Below are 9,454 nucleotides of genomic sequence, written 5' to 3'. Positions count from 1 at the left end.
TTTTTTTTTCTGTGCAGAAGCCTTTTAGTTTGATGTTATCCCATTCCTTTATTTTTATTTTTATTTACCTTGTCTTTGGGGTAAAGTTCACAAAAACCCCTCTCAGACCAAAGTCCATAAATTTAGTACGTATATTTTCTTCTATGTAGTTTAGTATTTCAGGTCTTATATTCAAATCTTTAATCCATTTTGAGTTAATTTTTGTGTATGGTTCCAGATAGCAGTCTAGTTTCATTCTTTTGCATGCTGCTTTCCAATTTTTCCAATACCGTTTATTAGAGTTCAGTAGTTACATACTAAATATGGCTTCAAGAGCTGAAAGTTAAGGTATAGATATATTATCTTAATTTTTACTTTCTCCCAAAGTTAGAGATATATTATTTTAATTTTTACTTTTTCCCAAAAGAAAGAAACAATTTTGTTGGTATATGTGAACTTTTTCTAGAATTAATCTCAAGTAAGAATTATTAAATCCTAATATGAGAAACAATCATGTAGAACACATTCCATCAAAAAAAAAACCCAAATACATAAAACATAGAAGTACTGTCTTATGAGTCTTGCATTGACCTATGAAGTCGGAGAGATTTGTATTGAACTAAACCTCGTGGCACTAAACTACTCTTTAGGGCACTAAAATGACAGAGTCCTAGACATTTACTTTGAAATGACAGGAATATTAAAAAAAAAAAAAAAAAAGCTTGGGAAGGCCAGATATTTTTCCTATAGTGTGTCTTTGTCAGTATTGTTTTAAGTCAGTTATTGGCTTATGATCTGTTTGAAACTGATTTATATTATAAGTAACAATAAAATAAACAGTTTATGTCTCTTGGTTAAAATGATTGTTGCATGCTTTAAATATTATATGTGGCTTGGCTCTCACTCCAGGTTGCCATTGACAGCCCTGTGCTAACAATATACCTTTCCTGGACTCTACTTCCATTTCTATAAAATAGGATCATTTACTCATTTATTCAATACATATTTATTGATTATTACACCTGTCAAGATAGGATGGGTTATGCTGTGGTCATAAACTCCCTAACTCTCAGTGGCTGCACACCACAAATTTATTCTCCTGCTCAGCAAATCCACTCTGGGTTTGAGCAGTTCTCTAGAACAGCTGTCCTCTGTGTATACTCAGCATTCTAGGCTGCTTCAAACTTTTGGCACCTGCACATAAACACAAGCTTTCTAGATTGTCACATAAAGAGGAAAAAGAGAGCTAAAGAGGCAAGAGTCAACTACGAAATGCAGCCACCTAGATGTAAAAAACAGAATTTTCACTCACATTTCTTTGTCAAAGCATATGGTATTTCCATCCCTAACTTTAGAGTATTAGGAAGAACCAATCCTTCATGTGACAAAAGAAGAATATATTGGCTTTCACTGGGCAGTAAAAGTGCTCACCACTATCACCCTCAAGATGTCAGATGCTGTTCTTATTTCAGCAGCTGGAATAGTTAAACAAAAAGTCCAACTCTTTGGGCTTCATGGATCTTAAATTGTAGTAATGGTGATGTGAGCAGAGCTATATAGACAATAAACAAATAAAACTATACATCACAAAGTGTTAAGTGTTATGGGGAAAAGGAATATAGTCTAAATGAGACAGCAAGTGACAAATTGAAGGTGGTAAGATACTTAAGATTTTTTATGTAGATGGAAGTCATGGAAAACTGTTCTGAAAAAGTGATATTTGAGTAAGGACCTAAAGTAAGTAAATCATGAAAATATTTGGAACAATGAATAGCAAATATGAAAGTCATGAGCAGATAAGGATGTATCTTAGCATATCAAGAAGCAACTCAGTAGCCAATGGGATAGAAATGAGTGGGAGAATCAAAAATAAAGAGGTCAGAGTGTCAGGGATAAGTGAGATCTTGTACACCTTGCTTTTGCTTTTTCTTGAGTATTATCGAGAATTTGGGCAGAAAAATTACATTCCACCTCAAATTTTAAAAAGACCACTTGCTATGTGGGATATAGATTTTGGTGGCAAGAGTAGAATAAGAAGCTTATAATAATTCAGGTAAGAAGTGCTATGACTTATTCTAAGACGTATAGTGGATATGAGTGGTGGGCAGTGGACTCATTCTGAATTAGTTTGGAAGATATTGACCTCAAAATTTGAGATATATCAGATATATCAGATGCTGAATTAAGAGAATAATAAAAAATGACTCCAAGTTATATGATAAGAGAAACTGGAAAAATGATATTCTCTTTTATTGAGATAGAAAATACTATAGAAGTGGATTGAGGTAGTTGGAAATGAAGTGTTTCTGGTTGGACATGTGCTGTTTGAAATGCCTATTAGCTATCTAGGTGAAGATTTTGAGTAAATTGCTGGATTTACAAGTCTGAAGTTAAAATGAAAAATTTATGCTGTAATAAATACATGGGAATTACCAACATTTCAAATATATTTAACACCATGAGACTGAGTAAGATCACCTAAGAAGCCATTGAAAACACAGAAAATATTCAGTAAGTAAACCTTCATAAACTTCAATATATACCAGTATAAGAAGAAATTAGGAGAGAGAGAGGAAGAAAGAACACCAGTCTCAGCCAATCATTTCCAAATGATGTACGTACATTGAAAGAAAAGAGAAGTTATCTATGTGATTTTAGAGAGGACAGATTTTATGCCCTTCTAAAAATATTCTATATGATGTATAAAAAAATTGGGAATGCCTCCCAATGCAGCACTATTCATTTGGTATAATATTAATAGGAAAATTCTCTTAAAAGTTAGGAATCACATCCATCTGTTTTTCAAGACTTCTCTTTGGCATTGATAAGATTATTCCATAAGTCTAAAATTAGTTGTGTATTTTCCTGTTGGCTAAGGTAGGTGAATGCATATCCAATTTACTGTACAATAATACTAGGTACACAGGATATCACTGTTGTAGGAATAGCTATCTGTACTTGAAAAATAATATAGACACAGACTAGAGAAGTGCGATTCTAGCTGTAAAGTGATAGAGGTTTTGAAGGGGGTTACTTTTAGAAATGCAAATGTGAAAGAGTTTATAAGAATGTTAGGTATTCAAAGGGGTGGAATGTGTGGGATAATTCTCATTCTCTCTCTCTCTCTCTCACTCTCTCTCTCTCTCTCTCTCACACACACACACACACACACACACGTACACACAAGCACACTCGACACACTCAACATACTCCAAAACAATCAGAATATTAGTCCATCCAGAGAGCAAACCATGCCAGCTGGACAATTTGACAATAATTAGGACTGTGATACAAAGGCAAAATAAACAATTGTCTTTCAGGCTGAAGTCAGTCTTCACATACAAAGGGTTCTCACCATATCATTTGTTCCATGAGCTCATTGTTGTGGTTCATGCTGACTAAGCTTCCAGATGTCCCTGCTGTTTTCATCATTTTTTAGCTTGAGGTTCAATTGGTTTGTGAGCCACCAACATCCTCCTAATAGGTTCCTTTTGCTTAAGTTAGTCAGTGTTACTTTCTATAACTCTAAATTGAGACTTATAGCTGAAATATTAGATGGTTAACATTCAAGTATTTGATGCTTTTTTTGTAAATAAGCATAATATAGTATTAAAATTAATTTTTTAAAAAGGTACATTTTTCAATATCATATTCCACAATGTTTCTTACTGCTAAATTTGCTTTGGAGTGACAAAGGAGGAAACTCCATGCTTTCTTCAATCTAAATACAGATTGTTTTTACTATTTCAGAAATTAAATAGGTAATAAATAATTTTAAAATGGGCCAACCACTACTATTCAATTGTAGAGAAGCTACGCTTTCAAAACTTGCATCCTGTTATTGTTATTTTGTTGTTCTCTGTGAAAATCTGCTTTATTTTGAATCAGTTGTGTAGCAGAGGCTCTGATTGCTTTGGAGCTTCTGAGTTTCCTTGGCTATTTACAAAAGTCTCAGAATGTTTACCTGGGAAAGCTAGGAAGGTTTGGTAAAGAAAATGTATCTAAATTCAAATAATGTTCTAGACACTTCGTGAACTTTCTCTTTGGATAAGGATTTTTTTTTTTTCATCTGTGTTTCAATGCCAAATTGCACTACAAAGAAATTCACTAGTATTTCATTAGCTATCAGTTTCAGCAATTGACTTTAAATACTGAGGTGTTTTTTGTTTTGTTTTGTTTTGTTTTGTTTTGTTTTGTTTTGTTTTGTTTTGTTTTTGTAGAGACACATTATCTACTCAGTTCCCTGATGGGTCTCAGATTTATAAACTTCAAAGATATACCACATATGTCTTTAGAGAAAAAATACATACGCATATTTTTGCTTAGTTGCCTAGGGAAGCAATATTCACTCATGTCTTTAAGTTTAAAACTTTTACTTCCTGGGGTGAATTTTGGGGTAATGGGGCTGGATTTCTTTGTTTTCACTAAGAAGCAATATTTTTTTTTAATAGAGTAAAAAGGTTGCATTTTTTATCTTCAAGTACAATATACCACTATACTTATAAGAAAACATTTTTTTTTTAAATAGTGAAAATTATCCCACACAGTTTTGGTGATCACTTCAGAAAACTGCTAGTAATGTTTTATCTGCAAGTGAAGATTACTTTTTTGTTTACTCATTATTCAAAAATTACAGCTCATCATAGAATACTCTTAGATCTGTATTTATTTGAACATAATTTATTTTAGTGGAAAATAACTAATATATGCAGAATATCTATTTGTTGTGATTATCTATTCTCAGTTTGGGCAATCTGGAGAATTTTATTAGGTCTCTGAGCAATAAAAGCTATATGTGGAGATAAGTTTAAATGATACCATCTTTACTGATAATTAAGAATAAATTTTAAAAATATTTCAGCTTTCATTTTATTCTTAACTCAAAAAAATTGTTTAAACAAAAGTGTGATTTGACATACAATTAACTACAATCTCTGAAAGGAACTAAAATCAGTCTTTAAACGGTTCATAAAATTTTATAACCTCTCAAAAGTATACATTTTATTACAGCCAACACACTGTTTAAATCAAAATAGCTAGCTGCCACAGTAAGCAACTCTAAAATTTGAGTGGTTCACTGTCTTTCCTGAGGTGATGTCTAATATGGGAGTCTGGTCCTCTAGTTTGTAGCGTGTCATCTGAAACCATGGCCTCTACAGCTGCCAAAGAACCAAGTGAATGAAGCACAAGGGCTCCTAATTGATTCAGTCCAGAGGTAATAAACTTCCTTTCTGTTCTCTCTTCATTGGTCAGAAGTACTCATATGATTCCCAAATTACTGTACTACAAAATACAAAAGAGCGCATATAATTTTTTGAGAACATTAATGTTAAGAAGGTTTATCTTTCTCCACTAAAGCTGCATCTTTGATTGAAATTTTTCATCAAGAAAGGATTTGGTATCTAACCACAAATGCAACTAAAGCATTATCAATTATTAGGTTAAATAAGAGAGAGCTGAAAAAACTAAATTCAAAATTTTGAAAATACCACAATCACTAGTTTTATCTTTCCATAACCTGGAAGAACAACCCTTCAGTGCTTAAAGTCAATACATAAGTGATTGTGTAAATACAATTTACATTACAAAGCTCAGATCTTTTTAGAATTTGGCATGCTACCTAATCTGTTCTAGCCATTCCGAAATTAGATAATAATATTTTAAAACTAAAAAAAAAAAAAAAACAAAAAAACCGAAAAAACTTTTTTTGTTTTGTTTTGTTTTTAACATAATTATCTTCTATTTAGGAGAGAAATAGTAACTCAGGAATACACAATGACATTGTAATTCAGGCCAAGAATAATGATTTACCCAAAGCTGGAATTCCATGTTATTTGAGAATTTTAATTAATTAAAGGTACTGTATAAACACATTCTCTGCAATTACCTCTAGTGTCCCTAACTACTTTTTATACAGTAGAGATAATGCAATAAATACGTAGAAAACTTATTTTTCTCAAAAGGAGGAAAAAGCAAGCTAACTTTTACTAAAGTCATTATTTGCTGGCAAAAAATGTAAATCTCACACAAACTTCATAAAAAGTAATACTTGTTTTGAATTATTTAGTTAATAAGTGAAAGAATCTGAATTATGACCTCAGTTTGGCTCCAAAGTATCTGTTCCTTCCACTGTAATGTTAAACCAGAACCTATAAACTTTTTCATAGCACATCTATAATAGCTAAAGAATAATTTTAATCAAGAATGCCCAATGTACTTCTAAATTCGTATATATTTTCTACAATGCATTATGTATATTATAAGCACAAAACCAGAAATTTTAAATGAGTGAAGAAAAAATAGAAGTTATATTTTCTTCCTATATGTCAATAGAACATGTTATGCACTTTTCCATAGAGATACCATGGAAAATAGATTCTCTTTTGAATTTTTTATTTTCAAATAATTATAAACTCACAAGAAGTTGTATAAAATAGTAAAGAGAAGTTCTATGTATCCTTCCAGATTCTCCTAATAGTAACATTTTACATATCTAATTAAGGAAATCACACTGACACACTGCAATTAACTAGACTAGAGACTTTACTCAGATATTCCCCCGAATATATACATTTTTATGAACAAAATGATCTTGTTATTTAGACAAATAATACATGATACATTTAGAATGTGCTTTTTAATTCTCCAAATCCTTTGCAATTCACCAAAGCCCTTAAAATATATAATCAACAACCAAATGAAAACTAAGAACTTAGTCAAGATGTCAGTGCTTCTTAGTGTTTCTGAGCACATGGTCTACCTTAAAATAAAACTTGCTGTTAGCATTTATTGTGTGCCTCAGTTTATTTATCTTTATAAAAGATTTAATAATAGTATATATGTCATAAAATTTTAGCTATCATTAGTACTAGTAGTCTCCAAGTTACAGATAAAGAAATGTACTGAGAGATTTTAATCCAATTACTGAAATCCAACTACTAATTAAATAGAAAGAAAAACTTAAATTTGTTTTCTTCTACCTGAGTGTTCTTCCACCATGTTATGCATCCCTACCCGGGCAAGGAGAAAGGACAGAATAAAAAAAGACTACAATGTAATTCTTGTTACACACTAAACAGAACATTTTTAGACCTTTTATTCATATAGTTCATTGCTTATTTTTTTGTTAATTATCCCTACTGTAAACCACAAGATTTCTCCAAATATACAAAGGTCAATTTTAATCAAATATTAATAAAATACATTGTTATATATAGTGTCCTGCTGGTCTAAAAATCACACACATTACAAAGGTAGATAACAAAGTCATTTTAGTTTCTGGGATTCATTATATCCTGAGAAAACCGGTTTTCCATTTAAGTAAAAGATTCCAAACTATGGTTGTCATTTATGTTTTCATTTAATTCTTTTTTAAATTTTAACCTTATGAAGACTCTCTGTCTTTAGCAACAATGAATCACACACACAAAACAAAACAAAAAACAATTTATTATTATTTATCTAAGGTATTACCTCAGGCTGACTGGGTAATAGTAGATAGTTCTAAGTTAAAGACAAATTGGTTGCTACAGATTAATATGTGAACCAGAACATTCAGCATCAATTTTTCTTGTACAAATTTATTCCACCCAAGATTTTAGAAAAACATTCATATTAAAGATAGACTTGTTCTATTTAAAGCCACAATATGAAACTACAGCCAATTTCAGTTCAAAAATCACATGTTGAATATTTTTCCAGTCATATGGAAAATTTTTATTTAATTTTCTAACATTTTCTTGCAGTAATCTTCACATTGTTTTGATAAATGTAAACATTAATGGTTTCTATTATCCTAGTTTTATTTTAAAAGAATTATATTTACTATACCTACAAATAGTTCACATGAAGCAAGAAACCTAATATTTATATTTTACAATAAATATTATGAATATCTCTCTCAGAGAAAGAAATTGTTTAGATAATCTGCTATTCCAGAAAATCTTGCTTCTAAATCTTAGAAGCTATAGTTTTTTCTTTTAATTTTTTCATATTAGAGATAGTTTTTACTGTAAAAGTAAAATAGTGCCTTTTAGCTATAGTTAAAAAACTTTTTTTTTTTTTTTTGCAAAGGGGGAAAATTATGGAAAGCTGTAAATAAGTAATGACTGCCAAAGATCAGAGGAATTATACATAAAACCAAAGCAATTTAATCTGGTGCTTTGATACAAGTTTGTAAATAATTCAGTATAATGATAATAATGGCATCTTGAGAATTCCTAGCAACTGAATTGCCCTTGAAGGTATTAAAAGATGATTAGAAATTGAATAGTTTTAAGTCATGAGTTAATTTTTGAAATTTTTTCAATTTGGAAGTGAAATGTATTCTTTTAAATAGCTGCTACCCAATCTCTTCAGTGTCAAAACAAAATATGTTAATATACTGGTTCTCTGTGCAGTAGTAGAACTCACTTAGCCAGAGGTAGGGTAGCATGATTATTTCCCTGAGTTAAGAATTCAAAATCAATAGGGTTTTTGAAACCTCTACTTCATACACATTGACTTCATCCAATTTTTCTTCATCGCTTTAGAAACATGCCTGCAGATGTGATTCAAAAAAGCCTGATTCTCAGACTATACTAAAACAATCCTGCTCAGTGGATCAATTTTGCCTCTTTTCTAACTAGTTTAATCTTAGGCAGGTTATTATTTTTTTTTCCCCAGGGGCTTAGATTTCCTCATGGGTAAAATAAATATAAATAGGACTCTGTGATCTCAATGATCTCTTCTAGATCTGAAATGCCTAGAACATATTGCTTTCTAAATAATGTCTGAAAAGAGACAGCCCTTCATTACCAGCCCTTTTCTTTTTGTCCGGCCAGCCTGAGAATTACTGACAGTTCTGTAGACCTCAAGCTGCTTCGTAAGCTCATGCTGATTCTTGTATAAATGGAAAAAAGTCTTTTCTACTTTACTTCATAAAGGAAACACCTACTCATCCTTCAACACCTCCTTTAATTGCCTTCTCTCTGAAGAGTCTCCTTATTCCAGCCTTGTGGAGTTCATTACTTCTTAAACCCACACTTTTACCTGTGTATTTCTCTATTTTCACACTAATCATTTCAGATGTTAATATTATTTTAATATCAATGTCTCAAATAAATTTTGACTTCATTAAAGATAGGAATCATTTATTGTCTTTGTATTTCTACAAGCATTTGATTATGCATTGTAAATAATCAGTACATTTCTGGTAAATGAAAGACAAATAGCTAATAAGACAAGAGCACATAAACGATAAAAAGATTGGGAGACATAAGGTTATTATGGTATCTGTTCTATTAATGTTGAATTTTGTTTCCTTGTACAAGTCACTTCAACTTAGTGAGCCTCCTTGGTCAAGTATTACTAATAATGAAAATATTGCCTATTTTATTAGATTGGCTTTATGATTACAATAATTCAAATTAAATTATATATTAGATATATTATTAATTAAAATTACATATGTGTAAACTACTTTAAAACTGCAAAG

Source organism: Pteropus vampyrus, unplaced genomic scaffold (assembly GCF_000151845.1).
Source record: "Pteropus vampyrus isolate Shadow unplaced genomic scaffold, Pvam_2.0 Scaffold4, whole genome shotgun sequence".
NCBI lineage: Eukaryota > Metazoa > Chordata > Mammalia > Chiroptera > Pteropodidae > Pteropus > Pteropus vampyrus.
This window is presented reverse-complemented; position numbering follows the sequence as displayed.